This window comes from Siniperca chuatsi, linkage group LG23, assembly GCF_020085105.1.
Source record: "Siniperca chuatsi isolate FFG_IHB_CAS linkage group LG23, ASM2008510v1, whole genome shotgun sequence".
Classification (NCBI taxonomy): Eukaryota; Metazoa; Chordata; class Actinopteri; order Centrarchiformes; family Sinipercidae; genus Siniperca; species Siniperca chuatsi.
In genome coordinates, this window is record NC_058064.1 from 9618374 (window position 1) to 9640727 (window position 22354).

Genomic DNA, 22354 nt, shown 5'->3' on the forward strand with positions numbered 1-22354 from the left:
ATCACAGGGGAGACTAGGGGGGTTTCACCTCTTCTACAGCCCTAAGTTCCCCCCACTAATCAAGGACTGATGCACAGCAGTGCTTTGATCGAAAAGCTAATGCCAGCATGCTAACATGCTTACAATGACAATGCTAGCACACTGATGTTCAGCAGGAATGTTTGCTATGTTCACTATCTTAGTTTAGCGTGTTAGCATGCTAACATTTGCTAATTAGCACTTAACACAAAGTACAGCAGAGGCTGATGGGAATCTCATTAGTTCTGTAGATTTTTGGTCACAAACCAAGTAATGGACAAAGTGAAATTTTCACCTGATGAAGGTAGTAGAAGCTAGCATGGCCAAAAATAGCTGAAAGGTACAACAGTTAATATCAGTGGCCAATCCATAGCTTACCAACAGTGACTAACTCATCAATCTATACAAAGAGTAAACTGATCATCTGTTTTACCTTGACTGTATCTTATGGCTACTGGAATAAAAACCAAACTTCCTACTATTTGTTTTACATGCAGGCAGTCAATGATAGTCAAACCCAGGGACACATTTTACTTTTTTAGAAAGACAAATGGAAGCTCTCTATCACTAAATTGATAAGACAAAGTGATTGTGGGCTTCATCTCTCCTAAGGGAAATTACATGCATTTTCATGCACAAAAAAATGAAGGACCTCTTGTATCCAGTGAGGGAAGGCAAGAATGGCCTCTATTTTGGATTGTACATAACTTGAAAATGTCCAGCTGAAAACCCCTACTAGCTTAATGACATAATTACTTTAGTGCAATTGCAAAGGGCATGTTTATATTTCCGAGTAAGTGATAGCAGAGAGCAGAGATGGAAAGAGAGAAGGCATGCTCTCTCTTTCTCTCTCTTTCTCTCTCTCTCGCTTTCTCTCTCTTTCTGAGGGGATTTTCCTTGTCGTTGCTGCAGCTGCCTCTCTGACTGAGTGGCCCTATCTTCTCTGCCCCTCCAGTTCCTGCACCCATCCATGTCCCTAAGGTCACATGATTCTCTTAAGTTCCGACCTCTGACCTCCAACAACCTGTCATCTCGGGTTTCCACGGAGACACATGTCATCGGGGGCCGATGTGGCGTCTTGTGGTTATTTTTAACTGCCCGGCCACAGCCAGTGCGAACTTGGCACACTGGAATGGGGGCTAAAGTCAAGCTGCTGGGGGAAGTTTCTGGGGATATTAAGGGGCTTCCAGAGTGGGGCTTCCCAGCTGTAGTGATATCATGCCAAGGGTGTCCTAGCAGGAATGTGAATCATCCATCCACATGATCTGTTAATGCAACTTTATGCAACCTGGAAAGTCCTTCAACAAGTTGCCCTAACAACTGGAGATGGGGGACAGCTAAATATGCTGTCTGTGTCCACTTGGTGTAGCTTGTGGGTGTGTTTCCATTTCCTTTGATAAAGCAGGTGTTAATGTTTAGGTTACAGTGTCAAAGGTTATGTCAGCCGCAGTACTACAGGGATAAAAATGAATTTGTGTTTCAGAGTCTGTGTGTATGTATTTGTCTGCTTATGTGCGTATGTGTGAGCGCCTGTTTGTAGAAGTTTATGTGTTGCTTTCATTTGAGGCTTTTAGTTCCTTCTAAGTGAAATAGTTTCCATGTGCTGTGGCTTTCCAGAACACACACTTTTTGGCAACCCACGTAAAGACTAATATTCTGCAGCGTGTCAGTGAAGGCACTCGGATATTTGTGATGTGCTCGGTCGTTGGTGTGAGAAATGTGTCTGTGGAAACGTAGAGCCTCTTGCTTATCGGGTCCAATCTCTTGTGGTCAAGACTTAAAGAGGGAATGAAACATTGCTATCTTGTCAGTGGTGTGTTTGTGTCTTCGGCAGCTGTTGTGAATGTTAACATTCGTGCCTGCATTCATGGTGCTTATTTTACGTCATGTTTGCACTATGTTGATACTAGATATTCAAGTGGTATTTGCAAATATTTTGTAACAATTTGTTTAATCCTAATAAGGTGTCTGACAAGGGGTTTCTCCATACAGCAACTGACAAACAGTAAAGTGTTTGATACCTCAGTAAATATTTAGCGTTTCACAACTTGCCTGTTTTTTAGCAGAATAATTTTCCCCCCGAATTAAAATTAAATAGAGAATGGCAAATAAACTATTATTTTATTTTTATAATATATATTATATTTTAATACTCATTTATATACATCAAAATCCGAAAATGTTAAATGCTAAATGGAAAAGACAAAAGGGAGGGAGAAAATTAAAAAAAGCAAGAAAAGGACAAGATAAGAAACTTTATATATATAATTTTCCTTTCCATTAGATATTTAAATTTAAGCTTTGCATTTAATATTTTAATTTGAGCATTAACATTTAAGATTTTCTATTTTAAGAGCCATTTTACAATATCAATTTGTCATTTCAATAACCTGTGTAGACACAGTGTTAGCTACATTTTAGTTAAAACAAATGCTGAGAATAATAATTGCAATTTACACTTTAATCTAATCTACAGTTTGTTCTTAAAATATCACAGTTGGCTTAAGAAGCCTGGGGGAGCTATTTGTGAAATTGCCACCCTATTAATGGAATGAAGAGATGCCTGCGTTATATCACATCAGTGAACTTCAAATAGCGGTCCAGGAGGTCACTGTGACACCTCAGTCATATAAGCAACCTAACAAAGAATGGGTTTTCAGAGCAGGTGGAAACTTCTGCTGTCCATCTTTGGCTTCTGTGCCAAAGTGTCATGTAGTCCAGGGTGAGAGCTGCCAGACTGACACATCAACACACTCATACAGATACACTTACATACTTACAGACTCTCTCTGTCTCTTTGTTTTTATCTCTTGTTCTGTGACTCTGACTCTAATACATGTCAGCACAGATCCACAGGTCATGACCTCCCACTTACAACAACTCAGAACAAAAAGATGCAGAGTGAGCCAGAGGGAGAATGGCAGTTTTTTTCTGCTGATACAGAGATTTTTAGAGCATTCCTTCTGCATCCAAGGGATGTTAGTATATGTTTTGTTTTTTAAAGCATCAGCTGTTTATACAAGGAGTTTGAAACAAAGATCTCCAAGTTGTGAATTACCATTTTTCAATCCTAAGGTGGGTTTTCTCTTTCTCTCTCGACTCTCTTACGCCAAGGCCAAACTAAAATGCTCTGATTTGTGTGTAATCTCCCCCCCTGTTACTCACCTAATGGTCTGTCCCATGCCCACTGATGATGACTGTGGTGATGTCAGAGCAACAGAGCTCAAAGCGGCTTTGGTGGGGTGCAGAGTGGAAGGGGGGTGGAGAGGCTAGAGGTTAAAGAGGTGACGTAGAAAACAATCCACAATAAGAGGAAAGATAAACACACTCATATATAAAGACACGCATTAATACTTGAGTAAAAAGGCAGACAAGCATGTGCACACTTTGACATATCCATCACACTCTGTAGTCACTTCCTCCACTAAACAATAGTGTGCACAGAGGGATTAAGACACACACACACACAGTGGGATGCCAGCGGGAAATTGTCTCACCACAAAAGTCATCATCAGATCAGCACGGTGGTGCTCCTGAGATGTCGACAGGAAGTCACGTGATTGCATGTGGTGCTGACCGGTCAGGGACTAGCCATGATGTAATGGTCACACGCATGCCATGGCACAGCCACAGCACAACATCACCATAGACCCGCAGGCAGACATTTGTCCTTGTGCACCGCGGCAGCTGCGCTCACATTGGCTGAATAAACAGTCATTGAGGGATTTCAGAGATTTGGGTAAACATCTGAGGTGCTCGACTATTGGATGGAGTGGCGTTTTACTCCCGTCATATTAACTATTTTCCTATTGGTCAAAAATTCATGTTTGGAGGGATTTAAAGAAGCTTTAGCTACTGGATGAAACGATTTGAGTGCTCTACTCCCCTGCAGTATTAGCAGAAGTCTTCTTCAGGGACATGTTGAATATTGACATTGAGTCTTTACCTTCATGGAAAGAGCTGAAACCATTTCCTGGTACAGATGTCAAAATAAGTGGTTCAGCTGACAGAGCAGCACTTTGCAGCTCTACATGCCCCAATCACCAAACACAAAGAAGTTCTCAGAAAGGCAGAAAATTATCTCTGTACAAGTTCAACAATGGGGATCAGAGAATTGAAAAGTGTCTGGTTATTGTTTGTATAAGCAGGCATGTAAGCATCCACAGAAATGATTCATTATACTACAATAAGGAGCACCAGCATTGTTCACATGTATATTCATATCCCCTGTGATTTTTTTTTTGGAGCAACGTCAATAGGTAAATGCCTTCTTTGCAATTGGCTGGAGTGGAGTTGGAGTTGTGTTCATTAGGGTAAACAAGCTGTGCTCCAGAGATAGCACTGAGGCCATTCACCTCACCCTCGCACTAAGCTGATAGTAATGCCAGCCTGCACGCAGACACCAACACACAAGCATCATTCAACTCCTCTGTTCCCTGTGTACTTCAATGCATCGCTGCACCACCAGCGAGGGAGGTAACACGACTGAAAACAGAAACAATGCAAACAGCCAACAACCTCCCTGGACAGGATGACCAGGGCTCAGTGGTCTGTGGTTGTCACTCTTCTTCACACTCAGTGGGTTTTTACTGATGTGTCCAACATTATGCCCTGTCTGTGCTTGTGGCCCGCCCCAAGTAATGACCTCATCTGACAGCACAGCTGCCAGTAGGCAGCAGACTGCTTATGAAACCAGGCCATTCTATCCCTAAAATTCAGGGGTTGTGCAACTGGAGTGGGAGCACAGTGTGCCTGTTTGTGAGTGTAAGTTTGTATGTGGTAAAAATGGTGTGATTATGCAACAGTGTTGATATTATAGCTGCAAATAAAATTCAGAGGAATTTTGAGCCGTGTTGTGCTGTTGAAGGACAATTCGTCGTGCACGCAAATGCATGCACATACACAGACATGCACAGACTTGAAAGTCTCCGACCACTTGTGAATGATAGATACAGAAGCGATATGTCAAAGTTGTTGGAGTGGCCTGGAAACATAGAGCAGATTAAATGTGCACCAACCCTGACCTCAGCCAGGCCGTGTTACACACACGCACAGAAACACACACGCTCACATGCGCACGGTGATGTCAACACTCTCCCACTGACCAATGAGATAAGCGGCAGTTACCAGAGCTCAGAGGAGCAGCTTCATAACAGAAAATAGTGATTGTGTGTCTGTTTGAAGCCCATTGCGATCAAGTTACTTTCATTGTTTGATAAGGCGGTAGAATTAGTACAGGTGGTGCTAAGGGAGCAAAAGTGGCAGGGCTAATTAAAAGTAATTACGTGTGGTTATCTGTATAACAGCTATCAGCTATAAGCAATCAGTTTGTTTTCAGTTTACCAGTGTTTTGCTAAAATTGTATTTATAATGTGCACTGCTCCTTTACAACATAAAATCCGAAGGGAAATGATTGGTTCAGTATTACCTTAAAAAAAGTAATTAAGGGGTTCCCCCCATAGCTTTGGGGTTAAGATTTTGACCACAAACTAGTTTGTGTCTGGCTAGGGACCTTTGTTGCATTTCTCTCTCCCTCATTTCCTTTCGTCTGTCCACTGTCTGTAATAAAGGCTTAAATGCCCCCCCCCCACCCATTTTTTTTTAATTATGAGTTTTCTTTTGATAGAAACAAAATAAATAGGCTTGATAAAGTTCATAGCCTACTGGGCTATTCAATTACAAATTCAGTTCGGCCAGATTTTAAAACCAGGAAATGTAAATGGGCCAGACATTTTCAGTAGCTTATTTAAAACCTTTTTTTTTTGCTGTGTGGTGCCTCGGAATATTATATTCATTAACACAAATTAAACACATTGGTTTGGCATTTGGAGATGGCAGCAAAATAAAGTACTTTCTGGTCAAGGCAGGGTTAAACTTATGGCTTTCATTGTCAGTTTTACTTTTCAGGGTTGATGGAGACATACTGTACAATTTCAGTTAAAAGCGGGTCTGGTTTTTATCAAGTCCTTTGGACGTATAAAACCTCTTTAAGCCCACCCAGTCGCCTGCTTGAGCTCTAAGCTGCTTAGATCGAGCATACAGATAGAAACGTTTAAACTTTTGTTGACATGCTACACATTGTTAGATCTGTTAGATTCTCCACAATTTAACTGATCAGTTCATTTTACGAAAAAAAAGTGGTGACTCCCTACCTTTTGAAGCGGTCATAAAATCAGAATATGTGTCCATTTTTCAATTATTTATATTCCTTTAGTTTGTAAGGGTCCACCGATCAAAAGAATCAAAACGGTTTTTCATAAAAATGAATCAAAGTTGTGAATATTGTCATGTGAAGTCCATTGCTCACTCTCTGCTAACTTTGTTCGTCAAACAAAGACCACAGTATGATTGGCAGTGTTGTTACATCCGTAAACATCCTGCCCCATCGGTACTGCGCATGTGCAACTCTCAACGGAGATAAGAAGGAAGTAAGATGGCTCACTCGTTAGCTACTTTCATACACTTTATATGTTGTGTACTTATTTTGTCCTATAGATAACATATAGATTTATGTATGCTGGGCACACCTGGATGTAGCCTGCGGGCCACCAATTGAATAGGCCTGGCCTACTGGTTTTATATGTTTGTTAGGAGTAAGCGCTATGGTAGAGAAGAATGAAAAATAACATTGTTAACAAGTACTACAACATTTTACATGAGGTATTATAGCAAATGCCGACTTGATGCTGTGCTCAAAGTTAAAATTTTCAATATGCATGCATTTGTGTTTTTATCTCAGGGGTCTTATCTCTGCAATAAGGAGTCACAGAGGCTTGAACATGTCACCAGTCTTGTAACTTTCCATTGAATCTCTTCACTGCTGTGATCAGTGAAGAAATACTGTACATATGTATTGATTCTTTATCATTGCCTTTATCATCTGTGACGAACATCATTCATACCACTTTGGGGTACACCAGAAGATCTGGCCATTCTGAGTCAATCTTGTCAGCCTGTTGCACCACAGAGCTCGTGTTCACGTTTCTGCTGCTTCTCAGCTTTTCAGCCGACAACAAACACGACCTACTTGTTGATAATTGGACTCTTGAACATCCTCTGCTTTCCATTCCCTTCAAACTTCTCCTCCTCCTTTTAAAGAAGCCATGAATAATGAAGCAAGCTTTGCGTCATCATTTGTACAGGTAACAATGTTGGCATGTCAAGCCAAGGCATCTGATCCTCTCTTCCAATGACATGATGGAATATGCTGGCCTGTGTTAGCTTTCACCAGGTAAGGCTGCAATATTGATGAGGAGGGTGAGGCGGTTTTTCCACTGCCTCAACTCCCAGCAGCTCCTCCTCTCGTTGGCTTGTCCCAATCATTTGATACGACGTTGCGCCAGGGCAGCAACTGGGCTGACGGGTAGATGGTCGGGCGAGCCGGGCGAGGTGGAGTGGAGATGGGAAGGGAGGAGCAGAGCGCGGCGTGCTGCACATTTTCCATCTGTCGTGAAAGTGGAGCAGCTCATTATTGCAGAGTGTTCTCTACTGAGCTGACCTGAAAAGACAAGGAGAGAGAGAGTGTGTGTGTGTGTGTGTGTGTGTGTGTAGGTTTGAGAGAATGTACATATAGTATTAATGTGTCCTAGTCGTACCTTTCAGTATACAAGTGTGTAAAAATGTTACTGTACTTCTACCTCTGTCTTTTGGTCATTAGGTTTGATAATACATAAACCTTTATTTCTAGGATGGAGAGATATTGTAGCATTTTAATCCCAGTGCATTCCTCCATCCATCATCCAGCACCAAATTGAGGCATCAAACTGACACATTTTTACATTTGAGAGGACATTGTTTTCCTCTGTGCCAAAGCTCCACTTGGATAAATAATGTAGTTCAGGCAGCAGTTGTTGCATCGAAAGCAATAAGTGCGAGTGTTCAAGAAGTGCTTTTCATTTGAACTTTTTCTTTATATAGTTAAAATCTGAAACCCCAGTTGTCTTAATCTGCCTTTTGGTCTCAGGAGGAAAAGGTTTTTTTCTTTGCAGCCTGGTATTGGTCCTTTTGTGTGGAAATCCACCTAGTGCACCATGTGATGAACATAAACATTTTCCAAAGGGAGAGAATATAAAAGAGCTTTCTCTGGATGCTTGATCCCCGGGGTTTAATGTCCCAGTTGAGAATTCAGCATGTCAATTTGTGACTGTGCTTGAGGGTACAACAGAAACAGCGGCTCTGATATAGGAGGGCAGACAGAGTAAAATAATAGGGGAGAGAGAGGAAAGAAGCACAGCAGGAAGATCAGTGGAGGGACCTTGCGGATTGGTAATAAAGCCTCTGAGCCCAGATGTCCATCTGAATAAAAAGCTATTTCCAGTTGTTGTTTTCTATTTTATTTTCCTTCCACCAACAGCCACACTAACAGGGAAGTAGAGCTTTGTCAGAAAAGATCTAGACTCCAAGCATGACCAGAAAAAAATTTCTGCTGAGCATTTGGGGACTGAAATTGTCCTTATTGCAGCAGACTCCAAGGTCCGAGGCCACAAACCTCAGCAAACAATTTGTAGCTCACTGTGAATCCTTCAGCAGGCTTTACCACTTATGCCTCAACTGGAATTAACTTCCCTTCCTCACTCAACCGTGATGATTGATTTCAAGGTCTGGCTGCAAACCTGTCCAAACTGTAGTTGGCAAAAGAATCTGCTCTCAATAGCCATTTCATAATTTGTACTCCCTCGGTTTGACAGAAAGGATACCATAGAGGGTATAATTGATTACCTGCTGTGTCCTTGTTATGTCTACAGCCAGAGTTGCAGGGCGGTGGATGTTGTGTCACACTTCTAGCTATAGTGCATGGCTTCTGTGGTTAATCTGAAAACAGGCCATAACCTGTTTGATGCTTCAAGCTTGATCGTAAAATGGAAACCGTGGAGGTCAGCGAGAATCAGAGCTGCTTTGTGAAATAATTTATCTCACAGCAGCAGCTTAAACATTAATGTTAAGCTCATCAGCAAACATGCTGATGTAGTGCTGAATATTAACGCAGGGTTGACCATGACTTTGTATTGTCTGCTGGAGACTGTCCAAGAAAAACTAGAGCATCAGTTGTTTCAGCAAATGACCAAAAATTACATATGTTTGCATTCAAGTGTCAAAGCTTTTTAGCGGCTGTAGTAATTATGACTCTTGTCCGCCAGTAGCAAAGCAGGAAGTAGTGTGATGTTCTCATAAGAGTGAGAAAGTCTGCAGAGGGAAGAAGTCGGGTGGATGGATGGTTCAACAAAACATCAGACTTTAAAACAGGAGACCAGTGTTTGTTTCCTGTTTCCCACTAATTCAATTCAATTTTATTTATATAGAGAGCTACACAGCAGGTCTAGAACGTACTCTTTATAATATTATTTACAGAGACCCAACAATTCCTGCCAAGAGCATGCACTTGGTGACAGTGGCAAGGAAAAACTTCCTTTTAAGAGGCAAAAATTTCGAGCAGAACCAGACTCAGGGAGAGAGAGAAAACAGTAGCACAATGCAAATTCTACATAGAAGAATTTTTTATTAATAATAATGTAATGGTAGTGGTAATATTAATATTTATAAAATAATAATAGTAAGAATAATGATAGGGATAATAATAGTAATAAGACTAATAATAATAATTGTAGTAGCGGTTGTCGAGCAGGAATATGTGAGCAGTAGGAGGCCCGCAATCATAGATCCAGACTCTGCAGCTCCGGAGGCAGAAATACCAGCTACCTAGCAGTCAACATCAGTTTCTTTTAAGCATGACCATTCACCCGTTGTCACATCATAAAACGGTTTTCTTTTTGAAACAACCTTGTCGTTCTGTCGATATGGGGGGTGTCAGATCAGAAAAAGGCTTCTGCGTGTCGTTCTGGAGGGCATTGACGTTTGTTTGTTTTTTTCCGTTTTATATGGAGGACTTGTCTGCTGCCACTGTTCAACACTGTTCTGTGTTGATTGATTGCTGTAGCTCACAATCTGCATGCTGGTCATGTCACACCTCAGGCAAATGTGTTTGCTCGCCAACAGGAAGTGAACTATAACCCAGCAAGAGGCCCATCCTCTTTCAGTTCCTTAACCCCAAAAGACAAGAGTCATAAATGGGGACACTTTGCTATAAAAACAGCAACAGAATTTCCTGCCATCTCTGACTATTTCCTAATCAATACTGCCTCTTTTTTTATTGTTTTGCTATGGCAAAGTAATTAATTCTTGGACTCTGGCCAAGAGAGAGATAGGTCTCCACTATTTCTTTCACTCATCACATATCCCACTTATTCAGTCATTTCCTTCCTTCCCTTGCAATAAACAGGCATTACCTTTCTAAATTGCACCATCAACCCTTCATCAAGGGACAGGGAAATTGTCCACTAAGCATGACACTGTTCCAACCTGTTTGGCCCATCTTGTGCTTATAAAACCTGAAAGACCAAAGGTGGCAGCGCACTGACTGTGGCTTAGGGCAAAGTATGTTCTCTTTCAGATAGGGCACAGCGTTCATTTTTTGCTCACAGTGGATTTTTTTCTCTGCCTTCTCTGTGAAATATGCCACTGGATTTTCCAGCAGTTACCATTTAAATATCTTATTTTAAATGCAATTGTATTACTGTTTGCTTTGCTGTCATTTTTGAAAGTGTGGTGGTGTGCAGAAGGAATATATTTTCTTAATGGTGAAAAAATGGCTGTAAAGGAGAAGAGAAGGAGTCTGACTAAGTGTGTCTGCTCACTAAATTGACTGCAGATACTTGACCTTGTCCATTCCCTCTAAAACCTCTGGTTATGGTTGAGACATCTATTTGGAGTTGGTTTATTGAAGAGACTCGCTGTATGGGCCCTTTGATGAGTGTTGTGGGGGATGGGATGTGAGTCTAGCCTAAGCCTAAGAGCTAAATAACCTTGTTGTGCTAATACAGTATGTCGATAAGCCTTTAAAAGCTCAAGCTCTAATCTTCATAATTTATGAAGCATTAAAAGTCTACAATAAGCAAAAGATTTCTCTGCTGTGGCAAGTTAGTGTTGGTTAAGTTTTAATCTGCGAGTGAGTGTGTTTGAGTCTGCAAAATGTTAACCCCAATCAGTATGGAAATAATTCTATGGTGAATTGACTAGACAGCTACAGTATGTCCTTGGCTGACCTAGTTAACCATGTGCATAATATCCCTCTGCTCCAATTGCTGTTGACTCATAGCACGATGACGATGCCTCCTGTATGTGAGGCAAGGGAGAAGCTGAGTCTTAATATGTGACTGAACACTATGAACTCATTTAACTTTCCAAACCTCATTTAACTTTGCAGGAGATCCATTTTACATCAGTAGAAGTTTCATCAAAGTGCCCTCTTTGACTCGTGTGCAAGAGACAACATAATTTTTTATCAAAAAATTATTGAAAAATTATCTAATGGACCTCTTAAGAGGTTATTTATGGTATGCATTCTTTAGTTAAGCAGTTTATGTTTATTGTACTGGAAGTACAGTATTTAACTTTTTTAGATTATGTACTACTATTTGTTATTTATTACAACAGCCTCTCTTCCTTTACCGTCTAGTATTTTTTCTAATTTTTTAGCAAGATCAATTATCTAAGAGTGACAAGACCATGTTTTATTTTAAGCAAGTATTGTATAATGACAATAAAGTTGAACTGAATTGATAGCCTACATAACTTTATATGGTAGTTGAGGTTCAAGTATATGAATTAAGCAAAATAAATCAGTCTGAGCAGATCCAGTTTTACGTAATATAAAGCCATAACATAATATACATAAATCAGTATATAATATATACGTCTGAAACAGGGTCTTTCTGCTTAGCCAACAAACCCTGGATAAAACAAGAAGAGTCTACAGCCATGCTAGCAGTTTTGTGAGCCTATACAGTGGTGCTTTGAGCCTGATGATGGCACTAGATGAAAAGTTAAGGGATCACCAAAGCTATTACAAATTTATTCTGAGGGGAATGAATGTCTGAACCAAATTTCATGGCAATCCATCTAATAGTTGTTGGGACATTTCACTCAAAACCACAAAAACTTAATGGTGATGCAAAACACAAGATAAGATAAACCTTTATTAATCCCGGAGGGAAATTCAGATGTCATAGCAGCAACAGCAATGAGAATGAAACACAGGAGAGGTACAGCTAAGATTACAGACCCAAACCAAGATAATAAGAATAAAAATAAAAATAAAGTTAAAGTAAAACACTGAGCAGCTGGCCCTAGATATCTGCACTGGATCTTTGAATGACTGAACATATGTACAGTCTGTCAATAAATATAAATATGTATATATGTACACTCTGTCAATAAATATAAATATGTACATATGTACGGTCTTTCAATAAATAGTCCCAGTCCCAGTCATGTCATATATGAGTCCAAGTGTGCCAGAGTCCATGCAGGATTCAGTAGTTAAAGGTCCAAAGTAAATAACAGACAGTGCAGGTCTTAAAATTCTCATGTGGGGGTCAAGCCTTGGTTGTGGAGCCTGATGGCTACTTGCACAAATGACTGGCCAAGGCGCTTTGTGGTGTGCCGAGGAGGGATGAGTCTGTAGCTGAACGTGCTCCTCATCGAAGGGATGGGAGGGGTTCCCCAGGATAGCGTCCAGCTTCCTACTCATCCTCCTCTCCACAACCACATCCAGATTGTCCAGTTCAGCTCCAACTGCGGAGCTAGCCTTCCTCACCAGCTTGTTCAGTCTGTTGGCATCCCTTGTGTTGATGTTACCCCCCCAACATACTACGGCAAGTCAGTCACCAAAGTCATTCAGATGCATTCTCTGGGGAACATAAATGTCTGTACAAAATTTTGTGGCAATCCATTCTAATGTTTTTGAGATATTTCAGTCTGGACCAAAGTGGTGGACTGACCGACCGACACACTAACGGCGAGGCTAAAAAGGTTTAAAAAGCTGCTCTCTGGTTAGGATGATTCAGGTAATCTGCCATATATTTTGTATTGTCCCTGAGGCCGGGTTAGCATGCATGTGTATTGGTTTGGTGGGGTAGTAAGTGGGTGTGTGTGTGTCGATGTAGGTGTGTTTTTTTATGTGCAGGGAAAGTGCTGTTTTATTGTAGAAGGTAGGGCAGATTGAACTTTGCTGTCTTACCCTTCTCGTTGTCTTGACAGCACATGAACTTCTTTGCTCACTCGTTACCTTTCTGGCTGAAAATTAGCTCTTGAACTCCCACTCCCCCAACTCTCTCTCTCTCTCTCACTCACACACACACAAAAACACACGCTTGGTCCCTGGTAGAATCTCCACTTCCTTCCCTAATTGCCCTGGGGGCTTACTGGACCTTGGCATTCCACTCACTCAGCACTTAGAGTTTAGCCGCTCGCCTGTGTCAGGGCATGACAAGCTTGCCACCCCATATGTCCAGACAGCGATACCGCTTCGTGGCAACACGTTAACACTTGTGCCGCCCCTGCAAACACAGCATGATGAGCCATGGCACTGAGACAGGTAATGATGTAAGCTTCCCTGCAGTCACTCTGGCCAGGACTCGTTGTTGTGATATCATTTTCCCTCTCAGTGTTTATGGATAGGTGGTGACTATACATAAGGCAATGTTAGCAACTAGACAGAGGGGATGATTGGGGCAGGACGGGGGGGTGAAAACAGGACTTCCTGTTTGTTAGAATACCTGTACTTTTACTATTTTAAGGGAAATGTATGTAGAAGCAGCAGTTCAACTACAGTTCACTGGGTTTGTTAGACTTGTGCAAACTGTCTGGCTGTTCCCAAGTATTGTAGCTCTATTGAAGTGTTTTCTATTGCTTGTTATATTGAAGTAATGGAGTAGAAACCTATTCACATAGACTTTGCACTTGACCTCAAAAATGCTGTTCTAATACATAAAAGTGTGTGCAGTCTGACAGCATAATGTTGTAGTTAAATTCAATGTGTGCAACTATGTATGCTTATGCAAGAATGTATTCACATCTATTGTATGTACAATCTCACTCCACAACATGAGCAGAGACAGATTGTACAGTAGCTGTGCATGCAGCTGAAGGACATTAAACCGTCATTGAGGTTCACTTCAGTTTTAAAAACTTAAAAAGTGACAGTTGATGCTTTGACTTTAGGTTTGCAATGTTTTGTAGCAATGAAAGTCTTCACTGTTCCAGCAGCCCAAGTCAGTAGCCAGCCACTGAGAACGGTTGTACTTGGCAGCACCCAGGTGTGAATGCATGGAGTTGTGTGAAAATGAAGCACGGTGTAGCTGAAAACAGAGCATGCATGTTTGTGCAGCAGTCTCTCCCTGAATCAATCAAACATTTCTTTCAGTGGCACCACCACGTTGTTTGTTTGAGTGGCTGCTTCTGTTGACTAATGGTACTTAACCTGGACCTCTGTATACATGCTGCTGTTTTAGTAGCATGTATGCCAAACATAAGGCCTCTCTCCAGATAAGAATATGAGTATACAGGATTTACAAGTGGGTTCAGATGGAAACAGGAGCTCTATGTTTACAACAGGTACTTAGGTGTCCTACATTCAACAGCAGAAACATATTTTTGATCATCTGTCATGTGATTCCCTATTCCTAAAAGAACATTAGTGCATGTGCTCCAGATTAAGTTGCAGTTTCTGTAGCAGCTGATGAAGCGCAAACAAATACACGGACAAAAACACACAAACTAGTAGGATAAATTAAGTTTAAATTTTTTTGTGGCCTTGATACAGTGATTGACTGTTGGGATTTATCTGACCTCTCCTTATGTGTCTCGATTTCCCACAGCTTTAAGTTCCCCTACAGTTACAGCACTTCCCTCTACTAGGACTGAGCAGAGATTCCTAAACATTAAAGCAAGGCTATGTAACATGACACATTCTTCTTCTTACAAATGAAAAGTTAAATTCATACGCAATAAAACATATTCTTGTTCTTTTCAATACACCCAGGGGTTTTGCATCTACTGTTAAGCCTCACTTAAGATACTTGGTTTGGTATGACCATAACATGGTGTGTAAATAAAGAAGGGAGACGCACGCCAAGCTTAACAATAATAAACTGAAATTTATTAAAGTAAGTAATGATAACAAATTCAATGAGGTGTGAAGGTCAGTATCAGTGATTTATGGAAGCGTATAAATGCAGTTGCTAATATGAGGCGCATGTTGTCAGTGTAAAACAAACTGACTTAGATTGTTCTCTACTTGTTACGCCACATTTTAGCATTTGCCATTATCCACAGGAATTGGCAACTGCGGTCACTGTTCAGCAAAAGTTACATAGTCCCTTTTTAAAGTAAGTAACAGCTGTTGGGTGGATTGCCATGAAAAGTTGCACAGAGATTTATGGTGCCCAGAAGATGAATTGCAATAACTTTGGTTATCCCTTAGCTGTTCAGTGCACCCATCAGAGCAAAATTTCGATTTGTCCAATATGTTTGTTTCTGACTAAATACCTGCAAAACTAATGACATTCCCATCAGCCTCAGCTATACTTTGTATTTAGTGCTAATTAGTAAATGTTAGCATGTGCACACGTTAAACTAAGATGGAGAACATTGTAAACATTATACCTGCTAAACATCAGCATGTTATTATTGTCCTTTGGTGAGCATGTCAGCCTGCTGACATTAGCATTTAACTCAGAGAACCACTGTGCCAAAGTACAGCCTCACAGAGCTGCTTAGTCTTGCTAAGTGAATGATCTGAAAGTATCAGTGTTACCATATACCTAAAGAGTGTACTAAAGTAAAATTAAAACATCAGTTAGATTTGGAACAAAACAAAATGTATTCTATCAGTGCTTGAAAAGGCAGTGTGTTGTAAATACATCTTTAGTTAACAAAATATGGTACAACTTGCTCTCTGGGCAACACCAACTTGTTAAATGAATACTGTTAAATAAAATTTAGCATATTATTCCCAGCTAACTCATTGAAAAAACAGCGAACTTCTCAGGATTTAATTCAGTTTACTGTTTGGACACTGAAGTCAGATGATAATGATACTATATAATATTTTATATATGTAATATAATTTATAACAGAGTTTGGTTGATGGTTGTATTGCAACACCAGCAAAAGTCCCAAGCATAAACAAGCATGTCAGTGTTTTCTCATGTCTTTGTATGTCTGGCAGTGTGTTGGCATGTGTGTGTATTTGTTGTATGTGCTGTTGTACTATAGAGATGACATCACTGTTTGATACTCATGATTCTCATGATGCCTCGAAAACCATTAGAATAGTAGAGCTGCGGTGGCACTGTAATCTCTGTGTCTGTGTCTGTGTGTGCATATGTGTGTGTGTGTGTATGTGTGTGTGTGTATAAAAGAGAGAGAGGGGTCTAATCCTGGTGTGTCTGATGGTGTAAGACGTATTTGTGTGTTTGTGTGTGTGTGTGTTTCCCTGCCTGTCTTGTATGTGTGCACTGCAGTATTCCATACCATGATTGAGTGCCATACTCACAGATGCGCTCTCTCTCTCTCTCTCTCTCTCACACTCACACTCACACACACACACACACACACACACACACACACACACACACACACACAGAGGGATCAGACCAGCCAAATGCCTCTATCAAACCTCCTGCAGTCCACTATCATCCCATTCCCTGGCATGGTGCACAGCTTAGCCAACAACACTTGTTTGTGGGTGTTCTTCTTGCAGTTTCTTTTTGTTTTTGTGCCTGTCTGTGTTCCTCACATGTTTATCCCCACCATATTTTCTCTCATTCATCACCTCTTTTTCCATTCCTCCACTTTTTTCCCCTCCCTACATCTACTCTCCCTTTTCCCTCTCCTCTCCTCCAGTGTATGCGTTCTTTAACATCAGGGTACATGGAGTAGACAATGACCTTGCCAGCAAACTGAAGGCTTGTCAAGCTAAGAGCAAAAGAGACAGCATGATAGTTGGGTTAAATTGATTCAATCCTCTGGAAAATTGGCCTAATCTTGTAGAAAATAGATTTGTCCAGCAGGATGCTCTCTCTCAGATGCGTGGACATCACTGTGAGAGCAAGCTAGAAAGAAAGAAAAAAAAAAGAGAGAGGTGTATGTAATTGGATGGTGTTATTTCTGTGATTCAGTGTATAAAATACATGTAGTTTTGTACAGATTCAGAGGGGGCAGGGGTGAAGCTTATAGTGCTACTTTGTTCCATTTGGAAATACATAGACTGTGTACTATAATTTAGGATTTTGAGAAAACAAAAGTCCACTTAAGACATTGAAAGAAAAATATACTAACCCACAAGAATAAACAAGGACCATCTGACAAGCTGCACCCTTCATCAGCTACGTTATCCAAGATAAATATTACCTGGTTGAGTGAATGAGTGTGTGCATTTCATTTGGGGTGATAAGGTGAGTTTCTATAATTTGTGCATATTTTTACTGACAAAAAGTGACAAAATGTTTGCTGTCCTGCCAGCCATTGAAAGTACTGTATATCATAATATACTGTGGAAATGAATAGTGGAAATGCAACAGGAGGTTTTAAGAGTGGGAGAAATGCAAGTCAGAGTAGCAGTGGGCCATATTTAATGGTTTTTCTTTAAGAACTGCCAGATGTGTAAAGATTAATCGATACATATCAGGAAAACTGATAGAAGAGCCAGAGATCTGACTACATCGATACACAACCACAGCTCCAAGTCTGTATGTAATTTAAAAAAAAAAAACTGTGAAAAAATGTATCTTTCCAAAGTACCCTCTCTATTTCTCCTTCTGCCCTCCTAGCCTCTGTGTGCATGGCTGTGTGTGTTCGACCTGCCCCTCTCCTGTTGGCTCACTACACATCCCAATCACATACCTGCTTCCGGCCACCCACAGCATTCCCACACTAAAAGAAATGTTGGTACCACCACGTTCATCGCTGCCTGACATTTACATCGCATTTTCAATCTTCAGAACATGCAGCGGTATCATAAGATATGCCTGGGGCACCATCCACCTTGCTTCTAATTTATGAAGGCACCGTGTGCGCTGACAGTAAAGTTACTGGGAGGAATAGTCAACACAAGGAGAGTAATGCTCACGTTAGAAGCTAATGCTATTTCGAACAAGGACATGCACCCTACAGCATTGTTGAAAATACCAAATTCAGAGGGATGACAGAGTTGCAGAGACTGGGGTAAACAATACCCAGTCAGCAGCATTTTAGGGGCAATAATTCCTTAGGAACTGGTTAAAACATTATCCAGTGTGTCACTGCCCATATTTACTACTGTTGGTGTGGCAGAAGACATAATTTTCTGTGGTATTTCTGATGAAATAAAAAATTAAGCAGATCATTTGTTATTTATTTTATTCACACTTATAATTAATGAAAAAATATAAAATCCTAATGGCTGCTGAATCGAATCCTACAGAATCTGCTTTGAATTAGAGTGTATCGTATCATTACAAACTTCATTGTATCGTTTTTGGAGGTCCAGATGAAAATAATTTGTTTTGGAGTGTCTATGCAGAACCTCTAAAGCTCTATTGGAAATTTTGCATACACTTTTTTTGACACTACTGTCAAGTCTTCAAGGTTCAAGGCTTCAATATGCTTCATTGGATCATGAGGTAAAATAAAATAACCTCTGTGCAACATCAGTCTAGCTATATCTTGCACTACACAACAAATCAGGTGAAAACATAAAATTCCAGATGCTGTTTGTATCTATTAAGAGCCAATATCTGTTCTTATCCCAATAATGTATTTCTTATTCGTTTACATCCAATAGACAATCCAGTATACCAAATTATTATTAGACTCATATGCAGGCTACTAACGGACCTGTAAAAGCACTATTTTTACCCGCAACCATATAACCTGTAGAGAAACTTATTCTACTAACATTACAGAGCAATATCCCCACTAACAGAGTAAAACACGAGCATAGTGCATGACCTATACAGTATGCCATGGTACATAACTATAAATATTTAAATATTTTAAACCCCTGCAGTTCTGGAAAAGTGGCAGTTTAGGCGTCACACCCACAGTTCGCGCCTAACTCACTCACACACACTCATGCATCAGTGTACACCTTAGACTGAAAAGAAACTGCAACCCTCAATGTTGATGGAAAAAACAAAGCTTGTCATTGTTTTATTTTGGAAAATTCCTGATAGCAAATGTGTTACAGACGTAGGATAACTAAAGGAAGAAAAGATTTAGTTTTACACACATACTAAAAAAAATCTAAGACTTCTTTTTTAAATTATTTTCTTTTTCCTAAAACAAAGAATTTAGCTGGATTTTCTGGGGTTTTTTTTCCTTCCCAGGATGTGTTTTGGTACACATAACTCACACAAAGGCTTGACATCTGGCCAGTGGTTTGCTATGTTCTGGCAAACCTTGACGCAAGCTGTGTGGGTTAGAGAGAAAGAGACTGAACGAGGGACAGTCGGGGAGGCACATCACACACACACAAAAATCAGAGATGAAATGAGGGGAGATTGGGTAAATATGTAGACCCTAACTGACAGGAGCAAGTATAAACAAATGTGTATGCATGATAGAGAGCCCGAGATAGGGAGGCAGATGGAGAGAGAGGCAAAGACAGAAGCAAATTCAATGACATCACTGAACTTGGTTTGTGTCAGCATGCATGTGTTCAAAGTAGATGTGAGTGTACTAGAGCGTGTGCTGGGCAGAAGGGAGGGCTGAGAGCGAAGCAGTGACGTATTGTAATCTGGAATACTGAGAAGCCCAGCTGTGCAGAATCTGGGCATAGCGAGGGCTTATGTTACGTCATACAGACACACACACACATGAACACAAATGCACACATTGCCTATCATGAGTCCTGAAGGAACACAACTGTCACTAGGGAGAAAGGTCAGGAAACTTAACTCACGTGTGTATACGCTGTGTTTGCAGTTTCAAGCCCCTCTTTTGATGTGCATCCTCTTCACTACCGAATACCAGCAAATATTTAGGCTTGCCTCCACCCTCCATCTCCCACTGTCACTCTTCTCTGAGCCCTCCTCTTCTTCTGTGCTGCCATGCACCCTGGGAAGGAAGCAGTAATGCCAGATGGAGACGTGGTCAGCCTCATGTTAGAAGCCACAGTGCAGGATGGGCAATTTGGACCCTACTCTCTGGCAGCAAAGGGAAGAAAATAACTCTCTTGGACTGGAAATACAGTATGTTTCTAATGCACCTCTACCCTAACAACTGATGGCACAATCTCTGCAAAGAGCTGGAAAATACCTATTTCTAGCTCCATGACCATATTTGGCATTGACCTCAGGAAAAGGAAATAACTCTACCCATGTCACCCTCCCTTCTTCGCTGGTTATTTTTGACCTTCCCCCTACAGCTCCCTTAACACCAAGCTCTTCTGTACTCCTTTTGATAAACATCAAATGGCTTTTCTTTTTTTCTTTTTTTACTCTTAACAAAATTACGTTTATGGTCTGAAGAGTCTAAGGCATCCCAGCTTCTGAGATGAGCGTTAAGATGGAGTCATGTACATAAATGCATCCCCAGTGGTTAACCCATTGGCACCCAGCAAGCTGAGGTTATAAAAATGTATGTTTATTCAAAACTTGCGTGAGGGCATGTTTACCCTCGGGGTCATCATGAAATAAGGTCATCAAGCATGGTTGCATAATAATTTGCATTCACCACACATTCAGCACGGGGTCTAATAATAGAACACTTGTATATATCCTCTGTTGCATTATGTGTCAACCTGATTTATTCATCCCATCCCAATACACCTGGGGGTCATTTATAAGAGCTGACAAAAAGGTGAGAGAAGAGCTCAATCATTTGAAACCAGGCCTCCTGATGGATGTATATTGAGGCCACCAACAGTCTCCTGCTCATTTTCTTTTCCTTTGCATAAAATGATATGTACAGGGCCATTGTGTTGTGATAGATCATTTATGTTTCAGATTAAAGCTGTTATGCTTCTAGCCACAATAGCAGCAGGGCTCTGAGGAGGTTTGGTTCTGGTTTATTCACATGGCCTACTCACAAATTAAAACTTTGATAATGCTGAACAAGTACATTAAACACTAAGGCTGCGTACAGACTGACTTTAGCTCTGCATGAAAAAATGCAGCCCCCTCATTCATTTGAATGAGGCCAGTCAGGCAGGGCAGTGAGGATGCCAACGCAGGGGGCTCCAGCCAAATATAATGCAGGGTCGTCTGGCAGAAAGAGTTGAATCTGGCTCAACTTTTGCCACAACACAATATGACATCATCCGGCAAGGCTGCATTGGTCAATCGCATACATGCAAACGCACATTCCTGGCAGATAACCTTTTAACATGAACGGCATATTACCTCACGATCCTTGTGACAAAAGATAAGATTATTGTAAATTCCTGTGAGTATTATAAACCACTGTGCAGGGTTTTGGCATCTGATAAGCCCAGGGATTCATGGATATATTACTCAAACTCAACATCCTGGATAGTATTCAATGTCTATCGGGTAAAATTCAGTGTCTATCGGGTGTCTAACGTTGAGCTGATTCGGGTCTGAACACTCGCTAAAACTTCTGTCTAGCTTCCACACTACTTAATAATGACTGAATGTGCATCTTTTTCTGTATACCAATGTGGCGCATCCGTTGGCTGTAATGATCTGCGTGGGTTTGAGCAGACTTGAAGTCACTGGAGGAGCTGATGTCTGTGTGCAACTGTAATGGAACTTTTTAGGCCGGAACCTAATAAAATGTCAAGCTTGATTTATTCCTATATTGGTTGTTTGTATGTGTGTGTTAATTACTGACCACCCGTTAAAACTGTTTCATCCCACTTCAGAGGACCTAAGTGGGCACTGAGTGGTTGGCATGGTGCCGGCCTTGTGTCACTGCTTCTCTGGCATTGCATCCTGCCTGTTTACCGCTGCCACCTCCTCCCCATGAGTGGGCATACTGCTGGAAGAGGCCAGATGAGTAGGTTGGTGTTGGAGATAAAGGGGCGCTGTGCCGTCTTCACTTCACACTTGATTGACACAGCGCCATGCCTTCATATTGTGCTTCAGTGACTAATTTGACAGGACTACCTTAGGAAAGCAGTTTTTCCTTACACAGTACATTTTAGCTGTTTAGCTAAATGTTGACACATTTATTTATACATTTATTTCAATGAGTGCAACAGTTGTTGAGCTATTTCAGTCTGGGCCAAAGTGGTGGACCGACTGGCCGATCAACAGAAAGACCAGCCGACATTGCCACCCCTAACTCCAGACCACCAGTGCACTAACTAAAAAACAGTTAAACTGTTAGGTTAGTCAATAGCTGGGTCTCTACTGTGACACAATCTACCCTACCTCCTCAGTGAATCCTTTGGTGCCAAATGCAAAGCCACAACCTGTCCCATGAGACCCTTAAATAACATAGTACACTGTGTTCCTGGGTCACTCTTGGAGAGTCAAGAGATTCTGCCTCAAGA

At 41.0% G+C, this 22354-nt stretch overlaps 1 long non-coding RNA gene across 1 annotated transcript in view; it reads left to right on the forward strand.

Annotated features, from left to right (window-relative positions):
* Positions 1–21788, forward strand: part of LOC122871509 — a 61517-nt gene extending 39729 nt beyond the window's left edge. The window contains exon 4 of the long non-coding RNA XR_006376883.1: positions 19822–21788. This is a non-coding gene — a long non-coding RNA (uncharacterized LOC122871509). The remainder of the gene's footprint in view (positions 1–19821) is intronic.
* The last annotated feature ends 566 nt before the right edge of the window (positions 21789–22354 follow it).